We start from the raw sequence: 20,896 nt of genomic DNA, 5'->3' as shown, positions 1-20,896 counted from the left end.
ATGGGGAGATGCCTCCTAACTGCTGTGTTTTCTGAGTACTTGCAGAGCGACTCATGCTGAATTGCTCAACCTCTGATAGCCATAGGTCTTCCCAATGGAAAAGACCTACAGCAAGTCACGGGTGAGCCATTTTACACATCCAGGTCTTCACAGCACCTGAAGACAAGGTGCCAGAGCAGGTTAAAGTGCTGATCCCTCTGCATACCCAAACACACCAGCCTGTGCCACCAGGCAGCTGTTCAGTTGTATTTCAGACAAAACCAGCTTAGGAGGACACAAGACAATGAAGCTTAGTGATATTCCCCCACGTTTACTGGGACAAATTTTGTAGCAAATGCATTTGATGCATTTCCCTCCGTAGGAAAAATACTATCAAGATGTGACCGAGACCATATGATTAAACAAAACCCATCAATTTGTCTTAACATAATTCACTATCTTTTGTTGTAATTGTTCATTCCCTACAACTAATCCAAATGCTGATGAGGATTTTGATGGAAAAGCAAAGACTTTGGGGAATACTTCAGCAAATCTGTGCTTATTAGCAGTCATCAATTCATAGATCTGGCATAACCGAACCAGCTTGCACAACAAAGAGCCAGTTCTTGCCAAGCGTGGTACTGGTGGACCCCAGAAAGCCCTGGCAAACCAATAACAGTGCACAACAGAACTTTTCATCTCTGAATTATCTATTTTCAAGTTTCCCCTCTTGTGTTCATTGTATCTAGCCACAGGGGGCCTTGGTGGAGACTGCTTTCCAAGTCCACATGTTGATCTTGCATAAACAAGGTAAATCCAGTGTCACCCTACTGACACCAGCTGAGCAGCCTTACTCCTGGTAACTCACCATGACCAACACCAGAATCTAGCTCGCAGATGCTCACTCCTATTCAACATAACGGAGGATCTCATGTTAGCAGTGTCTATTAATGATTACACTGCTAGCACATCTCCTTTCTCTTTCCCAAGCCACAGTTTGGTCCTAGATCACATTTGCATTGGAACTGACAAGCATTGCCCATAAAATGCTTCAAGAAAATTTGATTCATGGATTTAATCTGCTTTTTGCTTGGACAGTAATGTCTGTCACAGCAGAAAGCAATCCACGACTAAAAGCCATCCGGATACCTCACTCTAGCTTTTGTTTTTACTCCCCAGAACAAGGGCATGGCTGACATTTTCATTAGTTAAGCTTTGAGGACATTTCTGCAGCAAAAACGATGAGGTTGAAACTATGCCTATCAAGCTTCAGAGCTGCTAATTGCATCCTCCATGAGCCACATTCCCCATTGCCTGCCCCAGAGGTGGCTGCGGGAAGGCAACATTGCTCTGGGATTGGCAAGGCAGAGACCTTGTCCCAACTCAATGAGCTCAAGTTTTCATCCTCATCCTACAGCAGGATTATCCTTCTCCATCGGGATACTTTGATTTTGCAGGAAGAGGAGTCAGCCAGATCATGGATGGTTTTTTATGGCCTACCCCAAAGGCACCTAACAGGTTCATCAGCTTCAGTGGCCATTGCTGTAAACACTTGTCTCCTCCAGCTGAAGAGGGAGAGGGAAGCCCAGTGTCCTTGCTGCAGAGGCAATGCAGTCCTCACCAGCACCCAAGAGGCTTTTGACCTAAGGCCAACCTGGAAACACACGTCCCCACGTCCAGCCTACTGGTCAGGAGGAGAGAGTCCACTCTGCTGTGTGATGCTCATTGACATGATCCTCCCAGTGGCATGAGTAGCTCCAGCTGCTCATACCTGGAACTGTGGAGGACTGATTTCTCTGGGATCACTGTCAGGCTGCCCGCCAGCCAGAAATCCTTCTTTCCTTGTCCTGTTGCTTCTTCCTTTCATTTAAATGCTGTTGCTGTGGCAGATGATGACAGCTCAGAGCAACATCAGATCAGCAGCTCTGAGATGAGCAATGCATCAGTCACATCTGTGTCAGCAAAGCAGACAACATACTCCAGTTCTGTGCAGTCTCCCATTAACTGGCTAGGGCCAGATGTCATTGAGATGAGAGACCTCTGTCTCAATGCAAGCATCTAAACAGAGCTATTTCTCAGCAGAGTGAGGGGGGGTTTCCCTCCCTTCTTTGCCTTTCCTTGCCTTCTCCATATTAGTTCCATATTAGTTCCTCAAGCTCTTCTGTTGACTATACACATTTGCAAGGTCTTCTGTCTTTCTCAGCCTGCCCACCCACTCAAGCTCCCAGCTTGGACAACCCTTGTTGCCTTACATCCGCCCTGGCCTCAGCTAAGCCACAAAAGCAGCTAATGGCTGAGCCTGGTTAATCCAGCTCTAAAAAGTGCCCTGCAAAAGTCTAAAGCCTAACACATGGATGCAGAGATAGAATCCAGTGGAGATGTGAAACAGATCTTGGGCAAGCTCCCTGAAGGGTGGAAAGAGGAGCTACGTGGTCCTCGGACATGCCTGGGGCCAAGCCTGGCCCACAAGAAGCTACAACACAGCATGATGGTGTAGGACCATGTGGCTGCGGATGCCTCATCCACTTTGTGCATCTGGGTGAGCACCAGCAACGCCTCTCTGCCTCGTGTGATGCTCGGATAGCCACTGCATCCACTCCCCCTCGGCTTCTTCCATCATGTCCTGAAGCCAAGGTCAGCTCCAGGGATCAAGGGGTGGGGGAATTAGCGCTTCATTAATTCCTGCTGCTGCCAGAAGGTGAAAGCGGATCAGTAGCTGCCCCAACTGGTCTGGCTCACCTCTGCTACTGCAACAGACACTGCGGCTTCATGCCGTGATGCTGAGGACCTGCCGCAGGGCTGGGTCTGCTGCATTCCCCACAGTGACACAGCTTGGCGATGCTATGGCCCCATCTCCCTACCTGCACTGTGAAGATGATCTTCAGCTAAAAAGCCCACAGGGAAGATTGCTTAACAGCTATTTACAAAGCACCCAAAACACTTAGCTGGAAGATGGCATTACAGGCTGCAGTCTCAAACCGAGGAGGTATAAATTTGTTTTTAGAAAGCCAGCAGATGATGCAGGCGTATGGATAGCTGAACTTGTCTGGCTGTTCACCACCGCGCCATTTCCACCCTTCGCTCATGCAGGCTCCGAACATGGTGGAAACCCACAGGAAACTAATCACGTACTCCTTGCCACCGCTTTCTCACTTCCACGGCTTTTTCTTTTTTATTTCTCAGTTCTACAGTTATATTTATTGTTTCTATACATTATCTGAAGCAGCCTGGACTTTTTTTCATTAAAAGAAATGCTCCAAATTCCTTCATGCCCCCAGATGAACCCCATAAATGACAAGTTCATGTATTTTTGCAGGTTGGTGTGTGACATCAAGTCACAGGAACTTACTGGTGTGATACTGGGTATTTGTGTCACCGGGGATTCTCATTTAGCATCAGTCAGGATTTGACTGTGCATATGCACATGCAAATTTATCCATCCACCAATATTTCACCCAGAAAGGCTCAAGGGATCCGTGTGCTCATTAAACACTGACCCATCTTGGAGATGCAAAGCCCCTGGGTAAACCCTACAGAGAGACTGGAGATGCTATGGGTTTTATGAAAAGAAAAACCCAGAAAGCAGAACAATTTATTTCCACCTCCTCTCCTTGTGGCAGCAATATTTTTGAAACAATCATCGGGCTACTGTTAAGGGACACACAGGATCAGGCCCAGAGCTGGCACTGGGGATAGGTATCTTGAGCAGACAGCTGCAGCCCAGGGAGCGCAGCCGTCTTCGAAAGGAAAACAAAATCTGTCTCATGCTGTTAAGCTGCCTGCGATGCATGTGAATTTTTCCCCTGGGTAAGGCAACCTGGCCATCTTGTTGAGGCATTCACGGTCCTCATGTGAGCGTGTGGGGGCCGGGGGGTGGGAAAGGAGGCTGGGAGGATCCCATCATGGCAGAGAGGGAGATGGCAGCTCCTGGAGAGCCCTGGCTTCACTTACTGACAGATTTTGCAGCCAGGGAAGATCTGCCTGTTGCAATCGGCTGAGCCAGGGCTGGAGCCGTGACGTCTCGGCCATTTCGCCCTGATTAGAGCCCCCCACAACCCCTCCTCCTGCCCTGGGATGGCAGATAAACCCCATAAACCAGAGCCATCAGGGATGCCTCTCTGAGCACCGGACTCTGCAGAGAGTCCGCCAGGCTTTTAATAGCCCAGGCGCCTGCAGCTCGTTTCCCTGGACATGCATTAAAATTCCCCTTGGAGACAGGAACATTGTGGGAAGTTAGCATCCATCCCAGTGGTATACAGTGAGTAAGGCTAAAACTGTGGGAGCAGCTCCAGCTTCACGAGAAAGACTGCATTTACAAACAAGCTACTAATTACCTGGTGCTGTCAGCCACGTGTTAACCCTTTGCAAATTATTTGTGACTGTACCCTTATTAAATGAGTTACATTGACTTGCTAATAGGAAATGAGGGGTGATAATGCACCTAGAAAATAAAAAATTTAAAAAATAAACCCCCAGGCCAAACCCACAGTATATTCAGCTGCATAAAAATTTAGCAGTCTTGCACAGAGATATCATGCCATCTCACTCCCGTGATAGGATAGCAAACTGCAGGGCGAGGAGATTGGGGTGGGGAGGATGGAAGAGAAGGAGGAAAGAATTTGAGAAAAATTTATCAGACGGGAAGGAATCTGTCTCACTTTCCGCACCTTCGCCAACAGCTTTCTTATTTCATTTAGCAAAAGGGAAGAACCATGCCAAAAATAATAGGCAGCCAGCTCAAATCCAGCCCAGGGTGCAGCCTGCTGTCCCACACGTCTAGTGCTATGCAATGGGTAGCAGACCCCAGCACCAGCTCATGGCCAGGCAAGGAGCAGCCCTAGCACATGTTAGCGACATATAAAGAACATTTTCGTTTGCCTTATTTGCTTGGCCAGGCTGTGCAGCGCCAGGGACCAAATCAGGATGGAGCCCTTGATGTGGGCAAAGACCTGGACCGTGGTGGTTGGTGGAGCATGATTGGGTCCTAGGTGGAAACACGAGGAACCTTTTAGAGGTTTATCATCCTCCTGCTCAGAGTCTTGTACATTTGATGGACAAGGGCTGCAAAGGAGTTTAGGGGAACGAGGCTGAGCTGGTCTCCCTCGTCACCATTTAGTGGTCACTGCCACCCAACAGCCCTTATTGCACCCCAGCTCTATGGACCTCTGTGCAGGCACCGCAAAACACAGCTCATCTCATCCCAAAAACCACATAAACACAGATCTCAGAGACTGCAGATTGCCCCTGCCTGCTTGTACCATCCCCATTCAACATCCTCTCTCACTAATGAAGCCTCTCATTAATTGCTGCATGATATGAGCTGGTGCAGCTGGAGCACAGGCTTGTACACACACCTGTGGTCCCTAACACTGAGCAGAGCATCTCCTCTCCTGCACACCATGGTGGGGGGACGACATGCAGCCCTGATGTACTTGAAAAAAGGCTGAGCTGGGACTCCTTCCAGAGCCCAAACTCAGCATTCAACAACAAAAAAAAAAAACCCACACTTACAATTGGCAATAACCAGCATTTATCAGCATATTTTCGTCAGAGCTGAAGCAATGCTGAGAGGTGGGGATGGGGAGCAGTGAGAGCTAGGGATGGGATATGGCCAGACAGCCTGGACCCATCACAGGAGAGACAGCTGTTTATACAGTGCTGGCTGAGGGGTTTTTTTCCCATGACTCTTTTCCACTAGCTTCAGGGGAAAAAAAAAGTTTTGTTGAAGATGGTGTTTCACAGGAACGTGTTGAATTCAGCAATATTTTCCGAGGAGGAAGGAGAAACAGTTTGGCAGCGTTGCTACACTTAAATCCATCTTTTTGCTTTTGTGCTTCACACTATGTTTTAATTATAGCTTTATTCTCATGTAGGTATTCGAGGGTGTATTTATGATTTTCAGATCATCACATCAAAAAAAAACCAAAAAAAACAAACCGTGCTGAAAGAAAATGTTTTCTGAGGTTTAATGGTCCCTGTTTCACTCCTCCCCTCCCAGGCTCTCGTGTGCCTGGAGGGACGGGTGGCCCCATCAGCCTGGAGTGATGTTTCCCACCCAGCCCAGCTCTTCCTCCCCAAACCACCCCATTTCTCATGGTTTTGGGCCCAGCTCTGTGCACATGCCAGGAAAGGGCACCGGAGGAAACCCAGCTTTGGAGATGTTGCAAAACTCCTCTGCGACTTTTTTCATTTCTGTTCGGTCTGAAGTTGTCAGAAAGGATGGAGAATGAACGGCCAACAGGAATCGCCCACCCTCAAATCCTGCACTAAAGGCAGGGGTTGCACGTCAGGTCTCACCAGCATTTTTGGGCTGCTTGGCCGTTTGCAGGGCTTATACCCGAGCAAAACCCCTGCACTGCCGAGGGCAGAGGGGGTTTGGCTGGTACCTGAACTTCAGGCAATTATTGGGGCTTTGGCCGTTGGCTGGGCACCCTGATTTGCTCACCCATCCCTCCTCCCTCACCATCATCCCAGACAGCTCCTATGTGTAACCCAAGCCCATTTTACATGTTGTATGGTGGGGAAAGCAAACAAAATCAGAGCTTTTTCCAGTTTATTGGCAGGCGCCTGGGCTCGACAGCTCTTCTCCAGGGTTTGGACTGTTAGCCCAATTAAAAAAAAAGTTGAAAAGGGAGTTGGAGGGGGCCAGGGGCCTCTTTGGTCGAAGGAGGCAAGAGAGCTCATCTTTTTGTGGTTATACATTACGAGCAGGGTGTTACATCCACATGAATTAGTCCCCAGCCTGGAAATGGGAAAATTAACCAGGAGAAGGAATTAATCCTCAATTTAAAAATAAAAAATTAAAAATCCTGATGTGACAGCGGTCTATTACTTGGCTTTGCCTGCAGAGAGCAATGGGGAAACACTTGGAGCGAGCCCTATCCCTGCCCTTGGGAATGTAAAAACGTGCTGACTTGTACACGCAGGAGCCTTCGACTTTGACGGGCTGCAGCCAGTTGTTTGGAAAGAGAAATTCAGTAATTGGGTTTCCAGTGTTTCCTTGCTTTCACGGTGTCCAAAGCCCTCCCCAGACGTTTGGAAGTGCTCAACACCTGCCTTAAAACACTCCTAACTGCTCCTAATTACCCATCCAGGGGCTTGCAGCAGCTCCCTCCTACCAGTAATGATATGCAGGACATCCAGAAACAGGCAAAAAGCCAAAACCAGCTAGACGTTACAAGGTCCTAGAAGGATCTAGAGTATTGCGCTGCATCTCTCACGGAGCCTCTTAATTCTGCGACAGCCCAAACCAAAACCCTCCACCCAAACGCTGCCAGTCCTGGTGGGTCTGTAATCCAAATGCAACTTTAACCCTTCTCCGGAGAAGGCATTAATGGGAAGAGCCAACACTCTCAGCTGTCTCTTGTCCCTGTTTAAACAAAAGGCTTCGTGATCCCGCTTGATCTCAAACGTGCATCTGCTCAGCATGAACCCATGCCACACCACAGCAGCTCAGACAGGAGCAGAGTCCTTCAGCACGCCCGTATGCCATGGGCACTCGGGAACCAGGGCTTGTCCACAGTCCCAGCACAGCCCAGGGGATGGGACTGCTCTGCCACGCAAGGCTGTGGGGATGCCGCGATAGCACCCCAGTCCTGTGCCGGCCCCCATATCCCCTCCCTCCTCAGCAGCTTTTGGGTGAGGACCAGCGATGCTGGCGCCAGCCCTCTCCTCTCCGCATACCTTGTCTCCCCTATCCATAGGGATTTCCAGCTAAGATTTCCATCCCGCTCTCCCCTTATCATCAAAGAGGGGAGAGATGTTTTTTGGGGTACAGTTTGCCTGAGCTGCTTTAAACCTCCCTGCTAGGGAGAGAACAGAGCAGCATTTGAAACCTGTCCTATAAACATAAACAAGGGTGTTTTGGGGGTGTTACTTACATCAATCCCATCTATCTCCATTTTGCATGCATTGATTTCCATAGAATCATAGAATGGTTTGGGTTGGAAGGGACCTTAAAGATCATCTAGTTCCAACCCCCCTGCCACGGCAGGGACACCTTCCACTAGACCGGGTTGCTCAGAGCCCCATCCAACTTTGCCTTGAATGCTGCCAGGGAGGGGGCAGTTTCCCCCCACCCTGTTTCAAATGGGGCTGTAATCACCAGATGGGTTTTCCTGATTGATTTATTTATCTGCAGCTTAAGCCCAGAGGTGGGAGATCCCACCCAACATGTCCACACAGCTCCAGAGCGAGTGGCAGTGATTTGGGGGGCAGTTTGGGAAACAGGTGGAGCATTTCACCGTTTCTGGGAATAGCACATCATGTTAGATGGGGCCTTTTTTACAGTCATAGAATCATAGAATCGTTTATGTTGGAAAAGACCTTTAAGATCATCGAGTCCAACTGTAAACAGTCCAGCCTTTCTTCATTGCTGGCTCTCTGGCAAGTCAGCCCAAAAGCCAGAACTTTTTGACGGCGGAGCATGGCTCCAAGTTTTGTTTCTCTTAGCATCTGCAGATATGTGCCACCAAAACCAGCTGTCTAACCTCACGGAGAGAGTGCAGCCCCAGGGAGCACCAAGAAGTCAGGCCAGCTGTTAGAGAAAGGGAGGTGGCAAGTGCTGGGGGGTGTCGTTAGTGCCACCATTAATGCTGAGGGCTAACAGAGTTGGTAGTGGACAGAGGCAAGGATGAGAGTCAGGACATGGGATATCTGCTTGCAAAGGGATCGGTTGATCCCATGTTGCAGGTCACCTTCTGGATTTCATCCTAAACCTTACAGAGACATGCCAGGTGCTGTGCATAGCATTTACCAGGCTGCATGAGATCCTCAGCAGGGCCAGGAGGTCAATGCTGCAGTATGTGCAGTACCTGCCACCCATGGAAGCCAAGATACTGTATGGTTCCTCTCGATTTTTTTACAGACCACTCAAAAACCACACCAAAAAATGCCCATCCTCACCCCACAAGGCAGAAGCCATTCAGCAGCTGGCACTTCTTCCAAGTGACCATATACAGAAAACAGGAACATCTTACAAATGGTAGGGTACAAAAAAAAGAAGATTATCTCTTAAGAGAGGGAAGAAACACTCCTGGTAGATGGGTCCATGGGATGCAGCAAATGCAACAAGGTTAGCAAGTCCCCCATACAACACTATAAGATCCTATCCTGAGCCCATGAGCTCACCACCTTGTCCAAGAGCAGCTCTCAGCATCGGGGCTTGCACCTGTGGAGCTCCTGCAAGTCCCCAGTCCCCACGGGACCTCTTCATTTAATTAACCTAAAGGACTTTGGAGGTTAGACCATCACTGTGCACTGGATGGAGGTGCCATGCAGTGACTTGTTTGCGCTCCCAGCACCGCAGCAGCAGCTGAGGCCATGGTCCATTCCAAGGACCAAGGCTGAAGAGAAGCCGCACAAGACGCGGTGGGTGCCAGCAGTGAGCTGGCACAGGTCAGGGCAGCTCAGTGGCTCTTTACACTAAACTGACTTGAACCCAGGTCTGGGAAACCCTCAGCTACCATGAGTCCTGACATGCCGTGTCCTCGCAATTCCCCTTTCATGGTCCATGAATAAGTCTGTAGCTAAAAATCAAAGATCCTGGAAGCCTGTTCCCTATTAAACTGAGTCAGTCAGCAGCGGCGGCGACAGCGACTGAGGTGAGTCCGGGGCGAGGGTGAGATCGGGCTGTACCGGGCGGGTTCCGTACCCAGGGCCACCCGAGCAGCAGCCCCGAGTCCCGTCCGGGCCCAGAAGTTCCCGGCAACGAATCAGGAGAGGAGGGGGCGTAGCCGGAGGCACCGAGGGAGATTTGAAGGGCCCCTGGGGAGCGCAAACAGGGGCAGGGCAGTTCACGCGGAAGTTCGCGCGGGCAGGGCGAGCAGGGCAGGCGGGCAGGAAGGTGCGGTCTCCCTCCCATCGGGGCAAGAGGACAGTCCAGGAATGGTTTCAACTCGGCGGGGCCCTAAGTCCTCTGCGGGTGCCAGAAAGGACATGGCAACGCAAACAGACCTGCCACGGAAGCATGCGGAGGTGCAGGTGGCAGGCTGCAGGGAGTGCCAGAGCCTGGCCCTGGCACTCGAGGGTAACGGAGACCTCGCCTGTGTGAGGTGTGAACAGGTCGATGACCTGATCTTCTTGGTGGCACGACTCAAGGAGGAGGTGGAAAGGTTAAGGAGTACAAGAGCATCCCAGGAAGAGGATGGCGGGCAGTGCTGTTCCCTGCCTGCCCTGGAGAAAATGGATGGGCCTAATGCTCCCCGGGAAGTGGAGGATCCTCTTCCTCCTCCACAAGGAGCAGGAGAAGACCTAGGGGATGGGGGGGAATGGAGGCAGGTCCCTGCTAGGGGTGGCAGGCGAATCCCATCCCGACCTTTCTCCCCTCCCAGCGTCCCTCTGAAGAATAGGTATGAGGTGCTGGAGCCTGAGCATCTTCCTGAGCGTCAGGAAGACACGAATCTAGGTGAAAGACCTGCTAAGGGGCTACGTAAACAGAAGCAACCAAGTAGGAGGGTTGCAACCAGCTCCAAAAAGGAGAAAAGAAAAGTAATTGTTATAGGTGACTCCCTGCTAAGGGGAATGGAGGGCCCCATATGCAGGCCAGACCCAACTCACAGGGAAGTCTGCTGCCTCCCTGGGGCTCGGGTAAGGGATGTTGCCAGGAGGCTTCCTGAACTGGTAAGGCCCTCTGACTACTACCCACTATTAGTATTCCAGGTGGGTAGGGATGAGATTGAAGAGAGAAGTCCCAGGGCAATCAAAAGGGACTTCAGGGCCCTGGGGCGTTTGGTAACGGGGGTAGGTGCACAGGTTATATTCTCCTCAATTCCTTCGGTGTTAGGTGAAAATAGGGAAAGGACTATGAAAACACAACAGATTAATACGTGGCTAAGAGACTGGTGCCGTAGGTGGGATTTTGGGTTCATTGACCACGGGGTGGCTTTCATGGCACTGGGCCTGCTTATGCCGGATGGGGAACAGCTGAGTCAGAAGGGGAAAAGGGTTGTGGCCCAGAAGTTGGCAGGGCTGGTCAAGAGGTCTTTAAACTAGGTTCGATGAGGGAGGGGGATAAGACCAGGGCAATCACAAATGAACCTAGGGGCGACAGGCCTGTGTCAGGGGCAAGGCCGCTAGCCCAGCTGAAGTGCATTTACACCAATGCACGCAGTATGGGCAACAAACAGGAAGAGCTAGAAGTCACCGTACAGCAGGAAGGTTATGATGTGGTTGCCATCACAGAAACGTGGTGGGATGACTCTCATGACTGGAGTGCTGCTATGGATGGCAATAAGCTCTTTAAGAGGGACAGGCGAAGCAGGAGAGGTGGTGGGGTAGCGCTGTATGTTAGGGAGTGCTTGGACTGTGTCAAAATTGAGGAAGATGATGAGGATGACAAGGTTGAATGTCTATGGGTAAAGATCAGGGGGAAGGTCGGCAGGGCGGACATTACGGTGGGAGTCTGTTATAGACCACCCAACCAGGATGAGCAGGCGGACGAGGCGTTTTACAAGCGGCTGTCAGAAGCCGCCTGCTCGCCGGCACTTGTACTCGTGGGCGACTTCAACTTGCCGGATGTCTGCTGGAAATACAACATGGCAGAGAGGAAGCAATCTAGGAGGTTCCTCGAATGTGTGGAGGACAACTTCCTCATGCAAGTGGTAAACGAGCCCACTAGAGGAGGGGCCCTGCTTGACCTGTTGTTTGTGAACAGAGAAGGACTAGTGGGAGGTGTTAGGGTCGGTGGCCGTCTGGGCAATAGTGACCATGAAATGTTAGAGTTTTCGATAGTGGGGGAAGTAAGGAGGGGCAAAAGCAGAACTTCTGCCTTAGATTTCCGCAGGGCAGACTTTAGCCTGTTTAAGAGGTTGGTGGACAGAGTCCCTTGGGAGTTGGTCCTGAAGGGCAAAGGAGTCCAGGAAGGCTGGACATGCTTTAAAAAGGAATTGCTAAATATTCAGGAGCAGGCTGTCCCGGTGTGTAGGAAGACAAGCCGTCGGGGAAAAAGACCGGCCTGGTTAAACAGAGAACTTAGACTAGAACTTAAGGAAAAAAAGAGAGCCTACTTGCTCTGGAAGAAGGGTTGGGTAACTTGTGAGGTCTATAGGGACGTGGCCAGGTCATGTAGGAAGAAGATTAGAAGGGCCAAAGCTCAATTAGAGCTTGATTTAGCTGCTACGGTCAAAGATAACAAAATAAGCTTCTACAAATACATTAACAGCAAAAGGAGGGTCAAGGAGAGCCTCCACCACTTGCTGAATGAGGAGGGTAGTGTAGTGTCAGGGGATGAGGAAAAGGCAGAGCTGCTCAATGCCTTCTTTGCCTCGGTCTTTAATGTCAAGACCGGTTGTCCTCAGGAGACTCAGCCCCCAGAGCCTGAAGTTAGGGGCGGGGGGCTGTGTGAACCCCCCGTAATCCAGGAGGAGACGGTTAGTGACCTGCTGTGCCAGTTGGACACCCACAAGGCTATGGGCCTGGATGGGATTCACCCCAGAGTAATGAAGGAACTGGCAAATGAACTTGCCAAACCACTCTCTATTATCTACCGGCAGTCCTGGTTAACTGGAGAAGTTCCAGCTGACTGGAAATTAGCAAACGTAACACCCATCTACAAGAAGGGCCGGAAGGAAGATCCAGGGAACTATAGGCCTGTCAGCCTGATCTCGGTTCCAGGCAAGGTGATGGAACAGATCATCCTGAGTGCCATTACACGGCACATGCAGGACAACCAGGGCATCGGGGCCTGCCAACATGGATTCATGAAAAGCAGGTCCTGCTTGACCAACCTGGTCTCCTTCTATGACCAAGGGAACCGCTTAGTAGATGAGGGCAGGGCTGTGGATGTAGTCTATCTAGACTTCAGTAAGGCATTCGACACTGTCTCCCACAGCATCCTCCTAGACAAACTGGCTGCCCGGAGCTTGGATGGGTGGACTCTTAAATGGGTTAAAAACTGGCTGGATGGCCGAGCCCAGAGAGTGGTGGTGAATGGGGCAAAGTCCAACTGGCGGCCGGTCACTAGCGGTGTTCCCCAGGGCTCAGTTCTGGGGCCGGTGCTGTTCAATATATTTATAGATGATCTAGATGTAGGGATTGAGTGCACCCTCAGCAAATTTGCAGATGACACCAAGCTGGGTGGCAGTGTCGATCTGCTGGAGGGTAGGAAGGCCCTACAGAGGGATCTGGACAGGTTAGATAGATGGGCCGAGACCAACGGCATGAGGTTCAACAAGAACAAGTGCCGGGTCTTACACTTCGGCCACAACAACCCCATGCAGCTCTACAGGCTGGGGGAAGAGTGGTTAGAAAGCGGCCCGGTGGAAAGAGACCTGGGGGTGCTGATCGACAGCCAGCTAAACATGAGCCAGCAGTGTGCCCAGGTGGCCAAGAAGGCCAATGGCATCCTGGCCTCTATTAGGAAGAGTGTAGCCAGCCGGTCTAGGGAAGTGATCGTCCCTCTCTACTAGGCACTGGTGAGGCCGCACCTTGAATACTGTGTCCAGTTCTGGGCCCCGCACTTCAAGAAAGATGTTGAGGTGTTGGAGCGAGTCCAGAGGAGGGCGACCAAGCTGGTGAAGGGTCTGGAGGGTCTGACCTATGAGGAACGGCTGAGGGAGCTGGGGGTTGTTTAGCCTGGAGAAGAGAAGGCTCAGAGGTGACCTTATTGCAGCCTACAACTACCTGAAGGGAGGTTGTAGTGAAGTGGGAGTTGGCCTCTTCTCCCGGGCAACTAGCGATAGGACAAGAGGACATAGCCTCAAGCTTTGCCAGGGGAGGTTCAGGTTGGACATCAGGAAGAATTTCTTCTCAGAAAGGGTTATTAGACATTGGAAGGGGCTGCCCAGGGAGGTGGTGGAGTCACCATCTCTGGATGTGTTTAAGAAAAGACTGGACATGGCTTAGTGCCATGGTCTAGTTGACAGGGTGGTGTCAGGGCAATGGTTGGACTCGATGATCCCAGAGGTCTCTTCCAACCTGATTGATTCTGTGATTCTGTGAAATAGGACTTAAAGGCACTACCACAGTGTAAGGAGTCTGGGTTTCAAGCCTTAAGCTGTCACGACGCTATTACCGAGGCATTTAGGAGTTTTATAATAGCTCTTTTACTGTGTTAAAATTCATGCTTCCTAAAGGAAAACATTTATCGACTGAAGTACAAATAAGAGTTAAATACAGGAAGATCAGTTTAATAGTGTAGTTATGCCTATTAAAGCGACTGTAAAACTAATATCAAGGCATTTCACATTAATTCCCTCTCAGTGACTCCAGATTTTATTTACTTCGACAAGTCCCCTGTTATTGAGAACTGGCCACAAGTTTCTGTGGCCCTGTATCAGTTGGCATTGCAAAAAGTCACTGTTCGACTCAAAAAGTCAAAATCTATCATCAGCTACATGGGGAAAACAAACCTATCGATCACAGCAGACAGATAAGGAAGTTGTATGGTTAGTGTCAGCAGCCAAGTTTTCCCCCAGATCATTATTTTTAAGCAGATTTCATAAAGGAGATGGGGCCTGAGTCACTCTTCCCACTACTGCAGTGAGTGACCTTGGGAAAATGCCTGCCCCTGGACTGAAACACAATGATGTTAAAACCATTCTTAAAAAAAAAATTACATATATCTATGTTTATGACACTAAGAAAGAATTGAGGTTTTTATTTTTCATCCAAAAATCTCAGCTTTGTCAGCTTTCTGTTTAATTGCTAAATCTACTTCCTGCAGAAAGCAGAGACATCTGACCAAGTTTTATGGCTAAATGCAATTCTTCAGACATCTCCTGTAACACATTTCCTCAATAGCGACCACAGAAAGGAAGATGAAAATCAGAAATCCACTTTTCCCCATTTACATTTTCGCAGGAATTTTACCTACAACGGAGCAGAATCACACACCTTTTCCTTGTTCCCTGAGTTTTACACCCAGTGGCCTGCGAGATGGGCACTGGTGCATTGTACAGATGGAGAAATGAAGGTGGGAGACCAAAAGCATTTACTCAACCTTAGGGAAGGCCAGAGGGTCTGAGCAGGTATCCATGGAGCTGGGGGTCAGCATGTTGTGCCCGCTGCCAACTTGGACCCACATGTGCCATTTGGGCAAGCAGGAACATGTCCAGCACTTTAGGGAGAGCCAGTTTCTGCTCCGGGTGTTGGACACAGCCCAGCTGCTTGGCCTTGGACCAGACACATGGGGGTTTGGGATCTTCCTCATGCAGATGTGGCCATGGAAGTGGATCTCCCTGCCCATGGAAAGTCCCCTTGTTTGGAGGGGACGACCCTGATGATACAGAATGGACAGAAAGTGTCCAACATTGAATTTTATGGCAAGGAAGAGCACATCTGCACCCCTGCCCACACCATCTGACTGCCCACCCAGCCCTGGGAGCGGGTGTATCCCCAGGGACTGCTGACCAGAGAGCAGGCACCTCCAAGGTGCTGTCATCTCCATCTCCATCATTGAATATGTCCCAGATCAGCTGGGCAAGACCCTGAGACACTCAATAACTGTGAAGGTAGCCCTGCCCTGAGCAGGAGGCTTGGCTGGAGACCTCCAGAGATCCCTTCCCAGCTGAACTATTCTGCAACTCTATCAGCCAGTGGAAGATGCTCTTAAAAAAAAAAGAGCATCTTCTGAAAAGAGCATCTTCTGGGGCAGCTAGGTATGCACCTCCACACCTCCACCTCTGAAAGCACCAACAACATGGAAAAGTCTCCTCTACACTTGCAAGGGGTGTGCTTGTAATTGCACACAGATGCAGAGTGGTGCAGTGCAGAGCACTTCTGCATCATGAGGAGCGCAGACTTCACATAAAGACTGGAACGAAAATAATCCTAGATGTGCGTTTTCCATTTATATTGTCAGTTCACACTGTAACTGAACCTTTAGAGAAAGCAGAAAAAGATTACAAGATTTTTCACAGCTCTAACCGCTGAATCCAGAAGACTTCTGAGTTGAAATAATACAGCATGAATAACACTAACCCATGTAATGTCCGTTGGATGGTGGTTCTGGCAAATATCAAGTAGAAGAGAGAAAAACAGCAATTATAAAGGTGTATTTCAGGTTCAGCCCAGCTCTGGGGGAAAAAAAAAAAACAACATCCGTTCAAGCCACAAAATCTGTTGACTCCTCAGAGCTCCCAGTTACAAACAAAAAAAAAAATTAAAGTTGGGATCTGAACTTCTCAGTGATGTTAATTAAAGGCTGGTGCCTCTAGAACACCAGCCAAGCTGCACGTTGCTTTTCTAATATTTCTCTCGTGTTTTTGAGAGACATGGATGACAAAGCATCTAATCCTGTTCCTCCATTCAGAAGAAGCATTTTGTCCAAGCAAATCAAACTGAGCCCCATTAGGATGTGCTGGCTGGCTCATAAGTTGTCCAAGATTTGGCAGATCTGCAAACACCTAGCCCCAAAGAGATGTCTGCAGGCAGTCCCCAAGCCCTGAATACCCTCACACAGAAAGTTGGATGGGTGGATCTTAATTTCTGACATTTTACAGTGGATCATTCTTAATTTTTAGAGAAACAAAAGCTGTACAGATGGCAAACTTCCTCCTGGGACCCCTGGGATCAGGTCATTTACCCTTCTGCTCTAATGGAGTATATGGATTTCTGCTCGCTCTGTTTTGGGGTAGCAGCACAGTGGTGTAAAGCCCCACTAGCATTATCCCACTTTGTTTTAAATGCAGAGATGCCCTGGTATGGCACATGCACCTTGGGCAGAGTTGCCACACTCCTGAATGCTCCATTTTCTCGATGACAAGTGGTGGCTCATTCAACCAAAGTGCCCAGCCCTTCAGAGCCGCTTAGCTTGCTTGACAAAGGTCTCCTTTTCTCTTAATATTGTGGAAACCAGTTAATGGCCACCATCAACCCCTGTCCAGCTTGGATGTGGTGGAGACCCACAGTTCTCTTAACCATCACCAATCCGCACTGATGAGCATCCCCAGCCCGCAGTGTGAGATCTCTCTCTGTTGCTGCTTTTCCTTGACTTTCTGGTCCATCATCCACTGCTCCGAGAGCCTCCCGGGCTTCCTGCTGTGTGTTGCCCTCCCTCCTCCACCATCACACAGCACTTCCACACCAGAGCTCAGCTAAAGCTGCTCCCACAGATGCAAATTTGCCAGAAATTGTAAGCCCTGTTCTTTGGAGAGAGCAGGATACTAGAGATGAAAGCCACCTTTCTCACCATGGAAGGTGGTATGCACATGGACGCATAGAGAAAGCAGCTCCTGTGCACCACAGCCAACCCCAAACCCCAGGAGACATGGGGAACAGACCCCTCATGGCAGGCATCGATAAGAACAAAGAACATTTTCATTGGCTTTTTGGTGTCTGAACCTTGTCAAACACTTTATTTCCATGTTACTGTTGTGTTCTGGGCTTTTATCCTTTTTTTTCCTGGTTTGTGGTTTTGTTTTTTTTTGTTTGGTGTTGTGTTTTGTTTTTTTTTTTCTAAATCACAAAGTCTCATTATATTTGTTGGCTTTCTCAAAGGTCCAGCTCCCTGGAGTGATGCAAAATTGCGTGCGTCACAGCATCACTAGAAACGGACTTGTTCTTTGTGCTGAAAAAAAGAAAAGCAACCAGGAGCTGGGTCTATTCATAGGCTGGAGAGGAGCATTTTGGCTTGGGGGCAGGGTCCCAACTCTGCACACCCACCCGCTCCGTTAAACTTACCTCCCATGGGCTGCTATCAAAGAGGACTCCCCAAAGTTCTCTGCCGAGGGGGCAGCTCCAAGAGAGGTTAGTTGTTGGGTGCCCTGGTACATCCCTCCTCCCCTGCACCATCCGCCTGCCCAGCCCTGGCTTGCAGGAGGGTCCTAAGCACCTCTCTGATGCCCTTTGGCTCTCGCGGTGGCTTGGATGTCACCTGCCCCCAAGGCATGCTGCCAGTGAGATGGGTTTCTGCAAAGCATGTCCATTCCCCTGTTTCCCATTTGAATTGCAGGGCATTGGGAAGGGGCTCTTGCTGCCTCCATGTTCCCATCGTGGGGCCAGAAAGCAGTGACCAGTTGTGCCAGTGCACCAAAGACAGGAGGTGGGGTGAGAGGGCACGGAGTAAATGCACGCAGACCACTATGATCGTTAAGCAGATCTCGTTTATTTTCATATCTGAGGGTACATTTATACTATTCTATTGAGGGTACACTCCGTGTACGTGTCATTTCTATTATGATTGGTTAGTATGGTTTGTTCACACGCCTCTATATTAGTTCTGATTGGCTTATGCTAAAAAGTTATATCTTGCAGGTGCTGCATTCTTTCTTATTTTTCAGCTTCCCCATATCTTATTTTTCTCATAGCCAAGGTCCTCAACTTCCCCCATATCTTGTTGGTCTCATAGCCAAGGCCCTTGTTCTGTATTATGATTGGCTAGTTCATCACCACCCCCTTACCACCCCCTGGACATAGCTCGTTCAGTACCTCGTTCCCACCATTGTCCCGTGGGAACCCCACAGTGGGGGAGAGGAGAGGCACCAGCGCTTCCTGTTCAATGTGATGAAAGAGCAGCAGCACTTTTGCACATGTATTTTCTGCAAAGCATCCATCAAAACCACCCCCCTCTAAAAGCAGTATTTTCCAGAAGTGAAGCCAGATGAGGGATGCATACCTAGAGCCCACTCGGCACCACACCATGATGCTCCTTTCCCCCACAGCCAAATGACCAATGTGACCACGCTTTAAAGCTAGTACTTGGGTTATGAGATAGACTTCCCCATCACTGTGTTCCCAACACCAGCTATTACAGCATCCGTCACAGCCATCTCCTCATGCAGTGGCCAGAGGACAGCACTTGTTCTTCAGCCCATACAGAGGTCCCGAGGAGGTTCTCCATCTTCTGGACACACTATCCCATGGACAGCAATGCCTTACCCTCCCCTCCACCAACACACACCAGACCAGCGTGCTTGAGCATCTCAAGTGTTTCCAGCAGGTTTGAGCCCCAGAGCCAGCACCAGCCCTGAGGAAGAGTTTGGTGCCTGGGGAATGAATGTGAGGAAGGAACAATTCAGAAAAACCCATCACATCCATGGGGAAAACATGGCAGATGATACTTAAAAACATGGTGGGAAAAGAAAGAGGGAAAGGTGAAGAAATCAAGTGAAGGTAATACCAACAGCAGTGCTGGCCAGGAGAACATCTCATCTGGCATATAACCAGCCTCATAATGCATTTGGTGAAGAGCAGCAAATGTTGTGTCTCTGCAGAGAGCCAGAGGATGGGTCTAAGCTTGGGTCTGCCAGCATCGAGGTCAGCCCAAGCTGAGAAGACCTCCTCTCATTGCTTAGTTTCTAATAGAAGAAGGTCCAATGAGAGGTGCTGGGCTGTGGATAAGGAATCCTATGACAAGGACAGGGGTTCAGCAGAGCTGGTCCCACACGGTCTGGATGAATGCACGAGCCAGTGTAACATATCCCAAAAAACTGCTGCGAGCTTCCTGGATGTTGTTGAGGTCTGGCCCTTGATTTTGTTAATGGGGCTCAAAATTGCTTGTTACAGGAAGAACAGAGTTACACGGGATATCTAACAAACATACTTTGGCTTCCCTAACAGCACCCCAACTCCGTTCAGGAAGAACTGCTTTCTGTCCAAGGGACAGGGGGATTTACCTTGCCTCCCCTCCCCTTGGTCCATGTCCTATTTTTCTAAGCTTGTAACTGCCTCCTGGTAATATTTTCCTTCCCCAGGACACTCCTGCACCCCATAGAAGAAGCATCACGTGCCATCTGGATCTGGTGATACAGGACTCTCCTTGCAGATGACCCAGGGCAAGATGATAACGTCCTTATCTTCAGGGTACTCCTACGGTCTCCTTTGTCAAAGCGCCCAGGATTTCCACCAGCAAGTTTGTAATCGCACATACCAGACAGATTTTCCTACTCAAATCAAACAAGGCCCTGGAGAAGTTACTATTTGTCCCCACAGGCTGAAGTAACTCAGGTGAATGAGCCCAGTGAGGAGCAAAGCAGTGGTTGCACATCTCATTTGAGACCTCAGCTCTCATTTTCATTTTGGAAACACCTCCGGTCCTCTCAAGCCTGGAAACCCACCCTCACTGCCAACAGAGATGAGAAGGAAAGAGAGGCAGGGGCTGACATGACCTCCCTCGTTTTGTAAGGGGCCAACTCCATTTTGCAACCTCCCGCACCAGGAACACAGCTTTTGCTTCTCCAAGACTCAGCTTAGGCATTAAAGCACTTTCTGTTGATTAAATAAATCCGATTCCTGCACACACTAAAGTCACAACATGGTTTCACAGTACAAGAACGCAGAGGACTTGGGCAGTCTACTCCTGACCATTGCATGCTTTCCAAGAGAGTGCAAAACACCGAATCCACCTCTTGGATATGAAAAAAATTACATCTAGGTGAAACGTTTCTGTATGAAAAACCCAACTGAAAGATTATGATGAATTGGTTTTATTCTCTGCATCTAGTTGCTGCTGTTTCATTTTTTGCCATAAGACAGCATTTCACTTCTGGGGTTGTGGCGTATTTCATTTCACTTCAAATGAGCCATTTAAAAGCCTTTTTCCCCCCTCCTCCTCTCATTTTGCTGGAAAACTCAAAGACAACATAAAACCAAGAAAATTATTTTACGGTTCACTGGGTGAAAATTTCTCATCATCAAACCCAGACATCTCTGTTTTCATGTAGCTCTAGTCCCCAGCAGCTCAGGTCAGTAGAAGTGCCATCAGCTGAGCTGCTGGTCCAGCACCCATCGTTCACCTGTGCATCCCCCCGCTGCCACAGGGATCCCTGACATCCCTCACTCTGGGGCCCAATTCCAGTGCAATATTGCTCCACGTTGCAAAAGAGTTGCCATTTTTTCAGCTCAAAGCTTCAAGGAGCAACCTCAGAGACAAGAGTCCGGCCACCACTCGTTAATTTAACGTAGGAAGGAGTCAGGCAGAGAGCTGAGCAACAGTTTAAGGATGGACGATAGGTTTTGCTGCTGCGTTGGTAAGAGCGGG

General features: G+C 49.5%; 1 protein-coding gene across 1 annotated transcript in view; it reads right to left on the bottom strand.

Moving 5' to 3' along the window:
- Window positions 1-20,896, bottom strand: part of LOC137675792 (E3 ubiquitin-protein ligase ARK2C-like) — a 41,948-nt gene that overhangs the window by 11,923 nt on the left and 9,129 nt on the right. The gene's annotated exons all lie outside the window — the stretch shown is intronic.

Source organism: Nyctibius grandis, chromosome W (assembly GCF_013368605.1).
Source record: "Nyctibius grandis isolate bNycGra1 chromosome W, bNycGra1.pri, whole genome shotgun sequence".
Classification (NCBI taxonomy): Eukaryota; Metazoa; Chordata; class Aves; order Nyctibiiformes; family Nyctibiidae; genus Nyctibius; species Nyctibius grandis.
Note: the sequence above shows the minus strand (reverse complement) of the source record. Positions and strands in the feature narration are given on the sequence as shown.